At 34.7% G+C, this 19334-nt stretch overlaps 1 long non-coding RNA gene across 1 annotated transcript; it reads right to left on the bottom strand.

Annotated features, from left to right (window-relative positions):
- Positions 1-16920: 16920 nt before the first annotated feature.
- Positions 16921-17948, bottom strand: LOC127119588 (uncharacterized). The gene is made up of 2 exons (XR_007802895.1): positions 17789-17948; positions 16921-17485 (listed from the first exon to the last, which is right to left on the bottom strand). It is a non-coding gene; the product is annotated as an uncharacterized LOC127119588 (long non-coding RNA).
- Between the last annotated feature and the right edge of the window lie 1386 nt (positions 17949-19334).

The following is a 19334-nucleotide window of genomic DNA, read 5'->3' as shown; positions in this document are numbered from 1 at the left end:
GAGGCCCCCCTTAGGGATCCTTCGTATAAACGAAGTCTCAATGTTTGGGTTATAGAAGAGGTCCCTTGAGTCATTGATCAAATTCATAGTTTCGTCACGAAGATAGGCTAGCCAACTCATGACAATTTTTTTGAAATGAGATGTGCATCCCAATGGCCAAAACAGAACAAACCCCTTACTTAAATCTTATGTTTCTTCTCGAGCTCGGGTATAGAGCTTATTCTCAAACAAAAATCTAAACCCATAATGTTAAAAATAATATATAAGATGAAATAAAGAACAATAAAAAAGGAAATACAAATAAATAAAGTAAAGAAAAAAATAAAACAAATCAAATAAAATACACAACCCTAAAAACTAAAGGATATGCTTCACTCTCTTTTAGGGGAAGTATCCATAGTAGAGCCACCAGCTATCACATCTCGAAAAATACGAGCACGTCGTGCGCTTGCGGGTGACTAACAAAGTCGCCACCAAATTTTATTTAATTCCTAAGGAAAGAGAAAATAAAGATAAAACTCTTATAGGAAAAGGATAAGATGGGCATCGCTACTGAATATGGTTTTGGGAGTCGAGTATGTGAGGGGAAGGTATTAGGACCCCCTCACATCCGTTGTACTCAACGTAAACCTCCTATAGTTCAAAGGTTAAAGGTTTGTTAAGAGAATGTTTGCAATTGTATATTCTATTTATTAAATTATTTACAAAAAATATATATATTTACAAAAGAAAAGGGAAAAATTTAGTTTTTTTAATTAGTGTGTTCGCATGGATTTCAAAACCTTGTGCTTACGTATTCTTAGGTGCAATGAGAAATTCAAATCTTCGTAATTCGTAAAAATAAGTGCATGTTGGTTGATTTTATAGAAATTCAGAGCTTCGTAGTTCGTAAAAATAATTTCGTAAAAAATAAGCTTAAGCGCTCGTTTTTTACTTCGCATCGAAAAGACTTAACTTGTCTTTTTTATGAAAAGTTGTTGAAGTAAGTGCATAAAGGCACAAAAGAGATTTGATGAGTTTGTGTTACTTTTAACTTGTTTTGAATCTGAATAATCGATCGATGTGGCGTGCGTCAACCAATCAATTACTCGGGGACGTAGTGGATGTGGATCCACTTATCCCATTATTTGCAAAAGGGTTTAATTAATTTGACTTATGAAAATAGTTTGATGTATGTACACAATATGAATGATTTGCAAATGAAAAGTTCTAATTTTGTATTTTTGAATTAAATGAAAGAAAAGAGTTTTTTGGTTATTTTTGCAATTATATTTATACAAAAATAATTAACCTAAAACTGAAATGAAGAACAATTAAATAAGTTAACTAAGATAAAGACCAAGTGAATAAATAAATAAATATATACTAGTGAATAAATTAAAATTAGAAATTAAAAAAATTAGGTTATAATAAAAAAACTAAAATAAAAACTAAGGGGTGTATTTATCTTTATTGGAAAAAAATAGGGATGGCGTAAGAAGCAAAAGGCTAAGCCCACTAGTCTAGAGTGCAATTAAAATCAGAAATAAAAATATAAAAATAAAAGAAATAAAAGGAAAAAAAAATGAAAAATACCACGGCCTTCTGATCTGTCTACCAAGGCTTAGTCAAGATTTAATCTGATGTGTAGGATCAGTTGACCGTCCGGGGCTCAACTGATCAGAGGGTTTAGCACAAAGGAGTTTGGAGAGTATTGTGTGTATGTGTGTGGGATTAGTCAAAGTATGAAAATCCCAAGGCTTTCAACATAGCCTTGTGTGGCTTATCAAATTTATTCATTATTTCCTATCATAATTTATTCATTTGCCACTTTTCTTTTTCTCTCCATCATACTTCTCTCTTCTCCTTCTCCACTTTGCTCTCCCTTCTCTCTACTAGAACACCGGCCAGAAATATCCTCCGTCGATGGCTTATTCACCCTCGACCCTAAACATTCATCGATGTTCATCATTTGATGAACACCAACCCAGATTTCAAACACACACCCCTACCCGCATGAACCCTGGGTTATAAACCAAGAACCATAACCCTAGCTTGATGAACACTAGTCCTAAACCTTCATCAACCATGAACCCTAACCTAACAAACTATGAACCCTAACTTAAGGAAGATGAAACTTCATCATCTTCCCTCGGCCAACCCTAACCCTAACCATATGCAACCTTAAAGCACCCAGGCTAACATCAAAACACCCTTAATCAACAACTACGAACCTTATAAACCTAAATCAAACATCAAAACACGAACTCAAACCTAAATCTCCCAAACCCTAAAACAAAACTCTCATATGTTTATCCCTAACTGAACCCCAACTCAAACCTAAATCACACCAGAACAAACATATTGAAACCCTAAACATGCATGAAATCATAACAACACAAAAACTTAATCATGTAAGGCAAATCAATCAAGGGTTCCACAATTTCAAGAGGTAAACCAACCTACTGGGAGGAGGTCTTTCCTGGTGAGAAAAATGTAATATGTCTCATCCTTTCTTTGAGTTATTCCTTTTGTCTTTTTGTTTTGAATCCTTTATGACTTCTTCTTTTCTTCTTTGATGCGAGGTGACAATGACGTGTGAAAGGCTTCAAGGTTGGAGGCTTAGGCTGGAGGCTGAGGCTGGAGATTTTTTAGGTTTAATTTTGTTGTTCTTTAATGTGAAGAACAATAACTTTAGGGTTATGAATTTGTAGATTGTGGATGCCCCCAAAATTGTAAAAATTAGGTCATGTTTTAAGTCAGGTTTGTTAGTTTAGGAAGCTTAAGATTTGAATTGTTTAAGTTTTGGTTATGGTCAATTTGTAACAGAAAATCAATGATAATGAAAATATTTGATCTGTTTTTGGCACTTTGATTTGATCAGATGCGTTTCTTTTTGTTTGTGTGCTTTTGATCTATTTGGAAATCCAACCACACTTCCTTTGTGTATTTTGGACTCCTGTTGATTGGGTTGACCTAGCCTTGACCGAACTCAAAAATAAAAATAAAAATAAAAATAATAATAATAATAGTAATATAATAAACTTAGTAAAAAAGAAACAAATAATGACATAATAGTAACAACATAATAAAAACAATAAACTAGTAATAATAATATATATAATAGTAGTAACGCAAATTGAAAAAAAATAGTAGTAATAATAAACTAGTAATAAAATAATAATAATGGTAATGCAAAAAAAAGAGAAATTATTATATTAATAGAAATAACCAAAATCCTAATAACTTAATAATAATAAAAATAACAAAAATCAACTAAAATTGTAAAATGGTAAATACATTATGCTAAATATAAAAAAATATAATGAAAAATGAGCCAATAACAAGCTAAAAGAATACAAATACAAAAGTTAAAATTATCCTCCTTTGACTTTTAGGTCATTGGACTTGACCATTTCACTTACACAGATGATGGATTCAGATGAGTTATGTCTCAGATGACCATGGTCTTGCCCATATGAAATGATATTAACTAAGGACTCAATTGCAGATGACCTTATCAATGTAGTGTATGGACTCAAAAAGGACTCAGTTAGATGAAAATTAGTGGTCAAAATTTAGAGTATGATAAGATGACTTCTCTATCTTTAAATTAAAATTTTGAATATCAGGGCCGGACACCATTTACACCATTTTGGCACATAAACAGTATCTCAATCCTCCTAATTTTGTAGAGAGTCTTCTTTTCTTCTTTTAAAAACACATATACCAAAACAAAATCTTATGAATTCTCTCGATCAATTATGACGCGATTTCGCATGACCTCCAGAACCTATCATTCGAATTCCTAAGTCATATACCATTTTCGCCATTTCGGTGCGAAAATAGTATCTTGGTGTTTCTACTTTCGTAGCAAACATCTTTTCTTATGAAAACAGAAACTATGAAACAAACTTTAATTCTATTTACTATTAAATAACTAAACAGTTCGCATAAATTAAATCGATGAAATACTCATCATGTTTCGGACTCTAAAACAGACTACCATGACATGATAAATTAACATACCCAACATGTCTTTAATGAATTCATAATAAAAAGCAGTAAAGAATAAAATCTGGAAAAAATAGAAACTTAACTTGATATTAAATATGCTATGAAGGGAGACTTTAATCCAACTGCAGTAGTGGAGAGTTAAATAAACAACAGCAGAAAATAACTTGAAAACATGCAAAAAACTAAGTTGTATAAAAACTCCAATGTATAATTTTTATGCTGAATTTAAATGTAAATATAGTGAAAATATGCCTGACCTCTATTCAAGGGATTAAAATCCTAGTTATATAGAACTTTTCACTCCTAAAGTCCCATAAGTCTTGTGAAATCGTGGGTAAAACGTTGAGAAAATGGGGTTGACTGGAACTAAAAACGTAGAAAAACGGGGTCTGGACGTCATAACAGGCGTTATGGGGCATGACGGCATGCCCATCATGACATGTGAAACTGGAAATCTTGATTTTATATCCATGACCGGCGTCAACTTGGCTAACGGTCTACCCGTCATGGACTTCTAAGTCACGTTTCTTCCTTTCCTCTTGGAGCCATGATAACCATCTCTTCCTAGAGCATGATAGGCGTCATGGTGTCTATTTTCTTGATTTTTCTTTGTTTCTTTTTGTATTCGGTGCCAATCATTTAGTGCATACTTTGCAAAGTAAAAATCCACCTTATTGAAATATAAGGAACGGAAAAATGACACTAAAACTTATTAAAATCGAGTCAATTTGTACAGTAAAAATGCATGTTATCAACGATTCAGGGTCTCACCTTTATATCAAATCATTTAGGATCTTGAACAACCGAGAACCGAGTGACATTGTGGTTAAGCATTACTTTAAAGCTCAGTAACACTCTAGAACCCACAATCATGATTTTCTTATTGTTGACACTTGAGAAGGATATGGTTTGAAGGGAACAATAAGGTTTTGAGCTTCCTTAAGACGCCAACCGGTATCATTGGGTGGACATGGAGGTGTTAAGGATGACCTCCATATTCATCGAGGCACGTACACTATAAAATACCCATTAGGATGTTGGACCATCCTTCGACTAGTCGGCCACTCACATAAAGTCCAGTAAAATATTGGGTAGCTCTTTTGATGAATGTTCAATACCCTTTCATGAGTGTTTGTTTTTCAGGATGAGGTTTAAGCTCCCATTTAATGTCTTCCAAGTGGTGATCTTAAATCATTTGAGGATTTCTCTTTCCTAGATGCATTCAGTGAGCTAGGTATATGTGAAGGTGTTCTAATATTGGTACGAGTACCAAGGCAGAGCGTTAACTGTGATATCTTTCTTCCATATGTTCACCATGCAACACACTTCTACCAAAGCAGGGCGAGGGTAATGTTTTATTTCATTTTGTCAGTCGAAGAAAATTTTCGATGTTTTTGTTGATATCTTAAAGAATTTCAAAGACTAGTATTTTTTGGTTTTCCACCAGAGTCACAAAGTCTATTTGAGTTTATACTTTCTTCTATAGGAGAGACCTCCATTCTACACCATTGAGTCTCAACCGACTAGAAATGAATACAAATACCCAAATTATTGGAATATGAGTCACTTCTTGAAGGTTTTAAACAAGTATGCAATTCCTTTGGAAGAACTAGTCTCGAAAAAAAGGGTTTAAAGGTTGACCCAATCGCCTTCTAGGAAAGTCTTGGTTTTGTGAAAGGGACTAACCTTTTAGATGTGTCGATGTATCAATGGAAGAGGAGGTACATTGATATATGGTCAGTGGTGGAGGTGGCTGGCATGCAAGAAAGGAGGGAGAATTTTTGTGAGATGAGGGAATTATCTTTTATATATGTCTTTGTCATTGTTTTAATATTTGATCTAACCGTTATTTTTGCTTTGTTTTGCAAATAACACATGCCTTATTTATGAAGTGATTAACATCTCCACTAGACCCCCCTCTAGATGTTGTGGGATTGACAAAGGGGGAGGTTCTATAAAGATGTGATATTGCGAACCCCGAACAAGTACTGCAGACGCTTCTTGAGCAAGAAGACAAAACAGGTTAGGATCGATTATCCTTAAATACCAGTAGTAAGAAATCCAATCATCGGCGGTATGAAATTTATGTTGACAAGTCAAAGTTGATTAGAGATTAATCTACAAATAGGGAAGAGAGAAGGGTATGACTCATGCAGAACCTCATCTAAAGAGATCTAACCAGCCGCAAGACCAATGAACAGAGGCCTAATCACGAATCCTAATGTGAAATAGGCATAAAATAAGCAGGGAACACGTGAGACCTTAACAAGTCATGAAGCATGTGACTATAGTCACCAACTTATATCTTACCATCAAATCTAATCGAACAAAGATTCACATAATGTGTCGAGTTAAGCATGAACGTTTTTTTTACCGCCAACCTTATATAAGTAGTATACATGAAAATTTCAGGTTCAATTTATTTCTATCACTTCTAAATCAATCTTTTACTAGTTCACCGACTTGGGCGTTCGAGTAATAACATTGCAGGTCCACCACTATTGATGTATCAAAAGTCCTCACCGACACACAGGAAGAATCCATCCATCTGACTTTTCAATTTCTCGTTTCATAATAGAAATTTTTTGTCATTTGTTGGACTTGGGATTTCCTTCTTCATTTTTCTTCTTCTACTTTCTGGTATCACATATAGTTTTTATTATTTGTTGCTTCGATGTCATTTCAATGTTTCTTCAATGGTTATATCACGTGAAAACCATCAAGATCATTCTATATTCAAGGTAACAAACCAATTTCCTTTCCATCTGACATCCTTGATATCTGGGAGGTTGCTAAGGGTTTTGCTTTCTGAACTCTACCCCTGATTAATCTAAATGTTGCAAGTGACTTTAAGCAAGAAGAAAAGGCTTAGACTTACATTAGAGTGCATCTTCATGCTTTTGTTACGACCCCACAAATAATGAAATAATGTTATGGTTGAAATCTCAATCTCGGGCTTATACTTATGGTATTTCCCTTTTATATTTTCGTAGTTATCTTGAAGTAGACCATAACTCTCGTCAAAAACCTCAAAATATGCGGGATGATTGTCTGACTGTATTTGTGGATACGAGTCATTGGATGTTATTATCGTCTTTGCTAGTAAGGGTGGTCTGGACCATGCCTTTGCCGAGGTGGGTTTCCCTTCAAAGTTAAGAATGTTTTCCTCAAAAGGGAACAATAAGGTGTGAAGCAAGTTTGAAGGGTGTGTTCTTCTCCTCCGTGAATGTTTTTTTTCCACGGATATGCCTTCAGCTTCCTTTCAATGATTTTAGTGTTAACACTCAAACGCTCAAGTGATAATATGAATGAGAATAGGATAATGTCTACAAATAGCACGTGGTGACACATATATAGAAGGTGGTTAAAACTGTCTCGTATACCCCGCTATGAGATATGCAGAACCATCTAATCAAATATGACAACCAATGATCTTTGGACGTAAGAGGTCAGGTGTTAGATCATTGGTGTGGTTCTACTTGATCCTTAGATACTTTGTGAAGGCCGTTTGAGTTGTATTTTTTATATAATTGGGATCTCCGTCTTTTATACCTTTGGCTAGCTCAAAACACATTTAGAGTTTAATAGCTAATTCTTCGTAAACGAAAATATTCGGTTAGAATAAGATAATTCTAATATATACTCACAAGTTTTATGACCGAAATTAATCATCATTAATCATAATAAAAATTCCATACGCTCACTTGCTCAATTAATTAGCAGAAGGGTATTAACATCGATAGTTCAAAGAGAATGAACATTATGAACATAATGTTGCAATTTCTCTGAACTCCTGATGTTAGAATTACACCCAAATCTTGGAGAATTCTGAATCAATCTTCATGAACAAGAATCAATCTTTCTGATTGATTATTCCTCTTGTTTTTCACTCTTCACTTATGTGAATCAACCACACCTTGGTTGCAAGATGATTCCGCTGCACATAAATTTGAGAAGAAAAGAAAAGATGAATTGGGGATGAAAAGGGAAATTAGGGTTTTAGAGAAAAAAGGAAGAAGAATATTTCTACATAGTTTCTCTTTGCTTTCAAACTGAAAAATCTTATTTAATTTTCTTCACTATGCAACTGCATTATTACAATGATAGGGTACCTCCATATTTATAGGTTGAGATTGCTCGCACACCAAGAAATCTCTAACAAAACAACTAACTCAACTAAAACACAAAATAAATGTTAAGTTCAACTTTCTGTCAAGATACTCTTCTTTTTTACAGCTACATAATTTCTGTATGCAGATCATTTGGAGAACAACAGACTCTATCAAAATGATGCTTTGACACAAAGAATTATATTCTCAACACACCGCCTAAATCATTATTTATAAGTTATCTACATTCATCATTATTCTTAGTTTTTTGAACACTTCAACCTTCACACTTTTCGTTATGATATCTGCAATCTGATTCTCAGTTTTACAATGTTCCATGTTCAGCTTCCCATTTTCTACTTGCTCTCGAAGATAATGGAACCTTGTTTTGATGTGTTTTCTTCTTCAATGTGCTATCAGACTCTTTGCCAGATCGATAGCAGACATGTTATCGATCTTCATGGTAATTGCTCAATGTTTCTTCCCTATAATTTCTTTGACCAAATTAACCATCCATGTTGCTTGATATGTATAGAGGGAAATATTTATGTACTCTGCTTTACACGACTATAATGTTACTACTGGTTCTTTTCTTGAGCTCTAAGAAACTAGAGCACCACTTAGCATAAACATATAACCAGCTGTGGATTTTCTATCCTCGGTATCACTACACCAACTTGAGTCGATGTAACCCACTAGCTTGAATTATTTTCCTTCATCAGATGCAAGAAACAGAATTCCATAGTCGAGTGTTCCTTTAAGATACCTTAATATCCTCTTCTTCGTTGCTAGATGTGATACCTTTGGCTTCAACACGAATCTACTTACCATACCTATGTTGTATGCTAGATCAGGCCTTGTGTGGCAAAGGTATCTTAATGATCCAATAAGTATTTTTTACTATGTTGAGTCGACATCATCTTCATCTGAGTTTTTCGACAGTTGCAGTCTTGGTTTAGCAGGTGTCAAAGTTGCATTACAGTCTTCCATCTCAAATATTTAGAGTATTTCATTTGAATATATTCTTTGATAAATCAATCCTCTAATATTGTTGTAGAATTTAATACCAAGGAAGTATGAAATATTTCCCAGATCAGACATTTCGAACTCGTTTCTAAGATCACCTTTGAAGTCTTCGACCTCTCTCTTGCAATTACCTGTTATTAACAAGTCATCGACATAGAAACACAATATAAGAAATGCACTCTTGCTTTTTCTTACATATACTCCATGCTCAGTTGTGAACTTCACAAATTCCTTATCCCTTAGGAAACTATTTATCTTCTTATTCCAAGATCTTGAAGCTTGTTTGAGTCCATACAGGGCTTTATGCAGCCTGTATGCTTTTCTTTCTTGGCCTTGTTTCACAAACCCAACTGGTTGTGTGACATAAAATTCTTCGTCTAAGGGGTCATTCAGAAATGTACATTGCACATCTATATGACACATATACCAGTTTTTCATGTTTGCTAGACCAACAACCAACCTGATTGTTTCGATCCTAGCAACAGGTGCAAAGACGTCGTCGAAGTCGGATCCCTCTTTCTGAAGAGATCCTTTCGTCACAAGTCTTTCCTTGTGTCGAGTTACTTATCCTTTAGGATCCAACTTCACCTTGTATACCCACTTCACATTGATTTGCTTCTTGCCTTGAGGCAATTAGACAAGTGATCAAGTGTTGTTGACTTCAATGGACTCCAGGTCCTCATTCATCGCTTTTATCCATGTTGAATCCTTCAATGCCTTAACTGCATTGACTGGTTCAACATCTGCATAGAAAACACAATGTACCAACTCACCTTCATCATTGACCACGTCATCTGATGTAACCATACATTCCTACAACCTTGAAGGCATGTGTCTTATTCTTTGAATTCGTCTTATGCTTGCTTGACCTCTTACTTCTTCTAGTCGAACTTTACTTTTGACTTTACTTGCTGGTTCTTCATATAATATTCTCACTAAATCTTTCTTTACATTTCCAGTCCAATCCCATTACTTAAGCTCATCTGTGATCACATCTCTGTTGATAAATACTTGATTGTTCACTAGGTCAAACAACTTGTATCCACCAGTCGAATGATATCCTACTAGACTCATTTGGGTTGAATTATCATCAAGTTTTCTTCTCAACCGATCAGGAATATGTCTATGTGCTATAGATCCAAACACTTTTAGATGACCTAAGCTTGGCTTGACACCAAACCAACATTATTCTGGCGTCATTCCTTCTATCTTTTTCGTCGTACATTTGTTCAAAGTGTATGTTTCAGTCGACACAACTTCTCCTCATAATTTTTTGGGTATATGCTTTACTTTTAACATACTTATCACCGTATTCATGATGTTTTTATTCTTCCTTTCCACAATTCCATTTTGTTGTGGAGTGTAAGGTGGCACCACCTCATGCACAATCCCTTATTTCTCACATAATGTGTCGAAGTCATTTGACACATATTTTCCACCACCATCAGTCCTTATAAGCTTGAGCTTTTGATCACTTTGTTCTTCAACCATATAATTAAACTTGGCAAATACCTCAATCACTCCACTTTTCTTCTTGATTAGGTAAGTCCATAGTTTTCTACTAAAATCATCTATGAATGTGACAAAGTATCTGCTACCTCCAACTGAATCCACATGGATAGGACCACACACATTAGAGTATATGATTTCAAGAATTACCTTCGACTTGCTTCATGCATCCTTGTTGAGGTTGTTCTTGTCCTACTTTTCCTGCACACATTACTCACACATTTCATTTGGAATATTGATTTCTGGTAGCCCTGAAACTATATTTCTTCTTTTTAGATCTATGATGTCTTTGAAGTTGAGATGGACAAGTCTATAGCGTCATATCCATTCATACCTGCTAGCTACAGTTGCAAGCCACTTGTGCTCCATCACATTAAGTTCAATCTTTAAGGTTCTATTCTGAATCATGGGAGCCTTCAAGATTAACCTTCCATCTGAATCGATAACTCTCATCATCTTGTCTTTAGTCGACACTTTGTAATTCTTGTCAACCAACTTCCATATGCTGAGAAAATTACCTGTCATGCCTGGTATATACAATACATTGGAAATTACTGACATTTTTCTATTTTTCCTCATAATTAGAACATCATTAATACCTTCAGCTGCTAGAGTATTGTCATTTGCAAATTTCACCATGTTCTTCATCAGGGGTTTTATGTTGACAAACCAATCTTTCCTACCAGTCATGTGTGGCGAGCATCCTGAGTCCAAGTACCGTTGGTCCTTAAATCTTCCTTCATCTCTTGTTGTGACCGTTAACAACATCTCTTATTCTTCATGATTTTTCAGCTTTGCATCATTTTCTTGATTCTTATATTTTTCAGGACAATCAGTTGAGTAGTGACCATACTTCTGACAATTGAAATACTAAATATGAATTTTATCATATTTCTGTCCACCAAGCATTCCTCTACTTGCAACACCACCTCTATGGTTGCTTTGGTATGCGTATCTTCTTTGATTTGACGAATTTCCTTCTTGATGGTTTCTTCTACCAGTTGAATTATTGTAGCCTCATCTACCTCTATTGTCGAACCATATTCCTTTGTCTTTCTTTTCTCTTGTTGATTGAGCCTACAAAGCCACATCACTCTTCGACTTTCTTGCAGCTCTTTCATTCATTCTTTGCTTATGAGATGAAAGCATCCCTTGAATCTCTTCCTTTTTCAATGTTAATAAGTCTTTATATTTTTCTATGGCTACTACCACGTGATCGAATTTTGGAGTCAATGACCTAAAGATCTTTGCAACAACTAATCTTGATGTCAACACTTCTCCACATACCATGATTTGATTTACCAGTTTCGTAACCCTAGTGAAAAAATCAGTTATGGTTTCACCTTCTTCCATCTAAAGCAATTTATACGTTCTTTTGTGAGTTAGTAACCTCACATATTTTACCTTTTCAGCCCCTCCAAACGATTTCTGCAAAATTTCCCATGCTTCTTTCACTGATTCAACATTACTCAGGTTTTTGAAATTGTCTGGATCAACATGTTGATGAATTATAAAGAGAGTTTTATAATATTTCTTCTTCAATTTTTTGTGCTCATCCTTTTCTTCATCTGTCGCGTATCTACAAGTCGCGTTACCCCTTTCTTCACAAGATCCCGCATGTCTTGATAATAGAATACAATCTTTGTTTGCTTACACCAATTATCATAATTCTTACCATTCATAATTGGATGCTCGCTAGAAAATGTATGTTCAGATGATTCATCGTGCTATGCTTCCCAAGAATCACACAACTAGTGCTCTAGATACCAGATGTTGGAATTTCTCTGAATTCTTAATGTTGGAATTACACCCAAATCTTGGTGAATTCTGAATCAATCTTGATGAACAAGAATCAATCTTTTTGATTGATTACTCCTCTTGTTCTTCAGTATTCACTCAAGCGAATCAACCACACATTGATTGCAAAATGATTTCGCTACATAGAAGAGAAGAAAAGAAAAGATGAATTGAGGAAGAAAATGAAATAGGGTTTTAGAGAAGAAGGGAAGAATAATATTTCTGTAGAGTTTCTCTCTGTTTTCAAACTGAAAATCTTATTTAATTTTCTTCACTATGCACTGCATTATTACAATGATATTAGGCTGAGATTGTTTGTATACCAAATAGTCTCTAACAAACTAACTAACTCAACTAAAACACAAAATAAATACTAAGTTCAACTTTCTGTCGAGATACTCTTCTTTTCGACAACTATACAATTTCTAAATGCAGAGTATTTCAACAACAAACTCAATCGAAATAATACTTTGACTCAAAGAATCGAATATAATTCTTTGGTTTCTCTAACACATAAATCAATTCATATTTCTATAGTAAATTAACCTCACATATACGGCAATTGATTAATCTAAGACTTATATCCATTTGTAAACTACATACTAAGTTTAGCAACACTTTTATGGTGGCCAGTCATAAAAGAACATAAAGAATCGAATAATCAAATTCAACTTAAAAACAAATGAGTGGAGGCACTTAATACATGCAACTTAAATGGTAAAAAGTTGAATCAACATTTCAAATGTTGGGAATGGATACATTTTCTTATCACACGACCGTAAGTATTTCCATAAAGGATATAACTAATGTACAAGTACGGAAATATTTGCCTAATTAAAATTTAGAAAAAGCTGTAAACTACAAAACAATACTATATTTATATACATAAGCAATAACAAAAATGAATTTTAGAAATTTTTTGTTTAAAATTATAAAATATACATTTTTCTGTGTGAATAAATAAATACTCAACAATTCATTATAAAAATATAAAATTAAAACTTATTCAACGATTTTTCTCTTATATTATTGTATATATATTTCTTCACAAAATTTATTCTAATTCTTTTTTGACAACACTAAAATTTTAGTAATCACTTAATAACTTCTAACAAACAAAATTGTTAAAGTATCTCTTAAAACCTTAAATCATTAACAGAAAAAAAGAATTTGAAATTGCATAAATCAAAAGTTACAAAAGCTGTTAGAAGGTCGATATAATGCGTCAAAACCATAAGTAGGAGGTCTGGTGGAGGTGGCCGACAATGGTAGGAGATAATTGTCAGATATCAAAAATCGGTGGCAGGGACTATGTTCAGACGACGGTTTAGGCCGGTGCGCAAGCAGATTCAATTTTCGTTCATCCTATATATTTTTTTTCGGTTCATGAGTTTTGGACTTCTTCGCTTCAGTATGTGAATCTTTTTGTTAATGGATTGTGTTTTGCCCTTGTTATGGATCCGTTAGATTTCAGTAGTTATAATTATATATAAACCTCGAGAAATTTAGAGTCGAAAACAGAAATAAGGGTTTGAAACCCCTAGTGATAATTTTAAAGAGACAAAAGAATATTTATAGTCTTTAGTTTATCTTTTTCTACCAATTTAAATTAATGTCTTATTGCATAGAATTATATTTTGTCGAAGATCATTTACTTTTGTTGTCATTATTTTTTTTCATAAACATGAAGATTTCAATTCACGCGATCTTTACAGGGACATTGACATTTTAAAAGAATACATACATAATGAGAGTGTTTGGTATGATTCATAATCACATAAGATGATTTAGGACAAGGACAATCACAACACAACTTCACCACATTATCATTCGCTGTTAGAGATGTATGTATTGTTGAGAATGTATCAAGTGTAAGTAGTGTGGGTAATAATTCTACATTGGATGGAAATATGGAAACTTGAACATTTATAAGTGAGAGAACCCACCCACCTATCACCTTAAGGTTTTAGGTGAATATGTGGTGTGTCTCTCACAATGATATTGCTCTAAAAGGAGAAGTCTCACAATGTTCAATGCTCCCTAGTGAAAAACCTCCCCCAACAAATGGTATCACAATGTTCAATGCTCCCTAGTGAAAAACCTCCCCCAACAAATGGTATCACAATGTTCAATGCCCCCTAGTGAAAAACCTCCCTACATTTCTCATAGTTGTTTATATGTTTTTATTCTTCACAAATGTCAATTCTTTTAAAAAATATTATTTTTTTATTTTGCCTTTTTTTTCAAGTGATATCTTGAATTTTGATGATAACGGGGTTGATAAATATTCTTGTAATATTATATGTATAATTTGTAATACATAAATTTTAATTTATTTAAATAGTAAAACATAACTATAATTGTCGTGTTGCAGAATATACACATTTGGCTTAAAACGCGCTTATTATTTACAATGTTGATAGATTTGTATTATTGATATATACACTTTAAAATTAAATTTTTTCTATTAAGGACTCAGAAATATGGTATGAAGTAGTGAAATAAACTTTTGGTGCAGTGGAGCAAGTTCTCTGTACGACAAAGAGGAGGTGGACTTATAAGGTTAGAACTTCAACGCCTAAGTCAATTGTTGAATAAAAAGTAGTACGAGAGTGGGAATGAATTGAACACCTAAAATGGTGCGCATGATATTTATATATTAGGGGTAGTTCAAACCATCCACATATGTTCCAACACCTTGTGCGGGTGGTTGTTCGATTAGATTCAACAGTGATAGATGTGACAGAGGTGTGATCATATGTCTTTAGCATGGACGAGTGTCCATCTTGCAGCTTGAAAGCTGGTTTTAATTATTATTTTCGCATGGAGTTGTTGTGTTTCAAGGATCATTAAATAGTTTCTAATAATTTAAGCTTGGTTTATCAGATTGTTGATTGTTTGGTGAATACTTAAAATGTAAGATAACAAAAAATAAAATTTACCTTTCAGTGCTCAAAATTCAGAAAGCTTTGTTAGTGCTAGATTTTATTGACCTATTCTCATGTATCCATTCTTGACTAGTAATATAAAATTCTTATCGGCTATTAAAATTACCATATGAAGCTCTCATCACAACTCAAGTCCGAGTCAACAATGTGAGATCGACTGTATTACCTAATAGATGATCTTTCAACATATTAACCAATACATCATCATTAAGTTTCATCTATTAAAACATATATGAAACCTAAATCTACGTCTAGACTTTAGCATCCAATATATGACAGACTTGGATTTAGTAATGACCAATATCTTTCAAATATCACGTCATACCATGAAAACATGTTTTAGGTAGCTAATCTAAAACAAACATTAAGAACGAAGAATCCATCAATATTAAAACTTAAGAAGAATTACATAGAACACCATGGTCGACTAGAATAACTACATCTAACCCCAACAAAAGAGAAAATTATATATGCTTACTCATCGTACCTTTACAATCAAGATCGAGAAGAAAGAAGTTAAACATCATCTATTGATGATTCCTCAGAAAGTGTTTCCGTCCTTGATGCGTGCTTTTCGCAAGTATACGAACGCGTCAGAATAATATAAAAGATTATCGAATCCACAGAGACCAAGTGTCAATCTATCATTATCTATTGTTATGGTGTTTATCAAAGGCAATCGAAATAGGTATTTTTGGAGTGTGCAATGAAAAGTAAAGTGTTGAATAAAGATTAATTAATAAAGGCAGGGTCGAATGCAATTCACATAATCAATTGATAATCCAAGTATTTGCTAATAGAGCTACTTATGGGCAATGTTTCCTACTTTGAAAAGAACTAATTTAACATGAACTGTCGCTTTCGCGTATTCAGAACCGAGTTGTACTCCCTAATCAAACCCTCTTATTGTCACTTATAAAAAGGCGCGCATTGCGTTAGAGTAGTAAACCTATTTTTAAGAAATATAGTATCTTGACTAAGTTGAAAAGTATTATAACCTGGATTTCTTAACCAAAAGAGGTTCTCACGAACCAGACTCTAAACTTATAAATGCGTCCGAAAATAGTTTTAAATTCTCTTTTCTTCTTAAGTTAAAAACTCCTAATGAACTAAACAAAGTGCTTTCGCTGTTTTTGAAATAGTTAAAAACAATTAAGTTTAGATAGACGTTGGACGGCTTTCGATCTTACCCAACGGAATTGAAGTGTGGGAAAACTTAAGTTGAAAGTTAAAATAGCCCTTAAGTGCTTCTACAAACAATTGTACGGATTATTGGTTCAATTACGATCCTTACATTCTAACCTTATAAATTTAGTTAGACATGGTAAAGTAAAAGTGAATTAAAATAAATAAAAGTAGTGCGAGTGCGAGGAAATAAATAATTTAAAGCGAGTGCGAGGAAATAAATAAAAGTAAAGCGAGTGCGAGGAAATAAATAATTTAAAGCTAGTGCGAGGAAATAAATAAAAGTAAAGCGAGTGCGAGGAAATAAATAAAAGTAAAGCGAGTGCGAGGAAATAAATAAGATAAAGACAGGAAATAAAAACCTGCTCCAATCGGAGGATTGAATAAATTGCAAAGCAGAAATGAAAATGGCGGTAGGATTAACTTCCTTCCAAAGTGCTCCAAACTCGATTACAGACTCTATCACAGACTCGATTACACAATTGTGGTAACACTCCAATGCAAAGCGATTACCACTTTATAATACTGAATATATGCCTAAGTGAAACAAAGTTGCTCTGAGTTTACCTCTGTTCTAAGTTTGGATGATTGTAAAAGTGATTTCGAGTTTCTATTTATAAGAAAGTAAAAAGATGGAAATGACAAGGATGTCCTTCAACTTGAAAATGGAAGGGAAAACTTTTCCTCTTGTGGCGCCCGCCACAAGGCCATGGCGCCCGCCACAAGGCCAATCTGAGGCGCCTTAGTGGAAGTAGTTGGGAACGTGGCAGTTGAGGGAAGTTGAGCTTGGACACATCATGGCAGGGTCTATGGCGCCAGCCATGGGGTAGGCCACAAGTACAAAATGCTGAATTTTAGTGTTTTTAGCTCTTTTTCACTCCTTTTCTCGATCGAGGCTCCGATTAAAGTAAAAACCTGAAAACAAAGGAAAACATAGCAATAACACAACATAATAACAATAAAACAACTAGAATGCATGTGAAATCGGAGTCGAAAATACAGTATATTTCAGTGTTATCAGTCCTCAATCTTCCTCTCATATTATCCCCTACTATGATTAGTGGCGAGAATCTAATTTCTATATGAATCCACGGATATATCCCAAGGAATTGCTTGACACCCTTATTTATAGGGTTAGTAAGGGTAGGCTTGCTAAGCACACCACCCAAGCTCGCTTATCATGCCTATATTCTTCTAGGTCAAGTAATGCAAGTTCACCTACAACTTCCTTGTCGCCTTAGCTTGCTAAGCGCATCGCCCACACTGTCTAAGCCACCAGACCCTTCCTTCACATTGAAGTAACTAGCCCTGAAGTCATGAATTTCCTTATCCTGCTAAGCGCGTCCGTGTTCTTAGCTTAGAGATATTGGCACCTTTGCTCACTAAGCACACTTATGTTCTTGGCTTAGAGAGGCTTGCTTTGTTGGGAAATATTTTTGGCTTGGTCTTTGTGTTGCTTTGGTTATTTTTTGATCCTTTTTTACCTATTTTTAATTAATACATAGTTAAAATGTCCATGTGTTTTATCACTTTTATTGATAAATTAGTGACTCAGAGAGAACTGTTGCTTTGGCAGTGTATCCATGGAAGCAAAAGAAGTCGTTCATAGAGACGTGCTTGTTAGTGGAAGTTGCCATGTTGGAGGATAAACATGTCATCTTTTGCGAGTAATGTGAGACTTCATTTTTTATTTTTAGGATCTAATACCATTATTTATTATTCTTAACATCTTTGTATTGTAGATAAGATGAAATGTTATAACATTATGCTTCATATGAAGAGGACATGTATGGGTTACCCTTGCCTACGATCGTTGATGTTGGGAAGACCATTGGAGGAATCATGTGTGTCGCAACCTGAAAAATACAATGTGCGAAAAAAACAACCGACGAAAGAAAAAGACAGAAGAGTCGCCACCGTGCGTTATTCATCCCAACAGAGGGAAAGGAAACGCTCGAAGTAAACCTGAAAAAAAGGAAAGGACAAGACAGGGTCTCGCAACCAAATCTTGGGTTCGGGAGTCGGTTATGCGAAGGGAAGGTATTAGCACCCCTACGCATCCGTAGTACTCTAGGGGATCCACTTTTGTAGTTCTTGTCTAAAGGGTGTGGGTTTATCTTGTGCTGTTTGCCAAAAAAACAAAAAAAGGGTTAAATGAAAATGACTCGCGCGGATGTTGCATCCACTGCATACGTATCTCATCTGAATATGAGAATCAGAGTCTTCGTAGCTCGGCTGACCTATGGGTTGGGGGGATGTGTGCTCGCTAAGACATCGCGTCTTATGCCTACGTATCTCATCTGGAATGAGAACAGAGCAAGCCGTAGTTCGGCTAACTACAGGGTTATGGATTGGGTTTTGGACGAACGACGTCACTACGCAATCTACCGGATGCTCGACCTTTGGAGACTTACTCGCCTGTAGTAGAAGGAGTAAACGTGTGTTATGGAGAAGAACAATCAATAAAGGGTATGGGTTTGGGATGCTCAAGGGCAAAAGGCAGTCCTTGACGAAGGAACCGCGCTACATGTGGGGATATGAATACAAAATACAAAACATGTATCTCAAAGTAAAATGCTTCCAAGGGGCTCAAACATTGCCTCCTATCGAGGTCTTCCAGCTAAGAAAGCGGTAAAGTATGAGAGAGGGAAAAAATTACCACACGGATAAAGATCCGAAGTTACAGCAATTAAAGGAATGGGAAACCCAGGGATCCTTCCAAGCTGATTGGAGAAGAAAAATCAAATGGCAGGGTTTGCTTGAG

Source organism: Lathyrus oleraceus, chromosome 2 (genome assembly GCF_024323335.1).
Source record: "Lathyrus oleraceus cultivar Zhongwan6 chromosome 2, CAAS_Psat_ZW6_1.0, whole genome shotgun sequence".
NCBI classification, from domain to species: Eukaryota; Viridiplantae; Streptophyta; class Magnoliopsida; order Fabales; family Fabaceae; genus Lathyrus; species Lathyrus oleraceus.
Note: the sequence above shows the minus strand (reverse complement) of the source record. Positions and strands in the feature narration are given on the sequence as shown.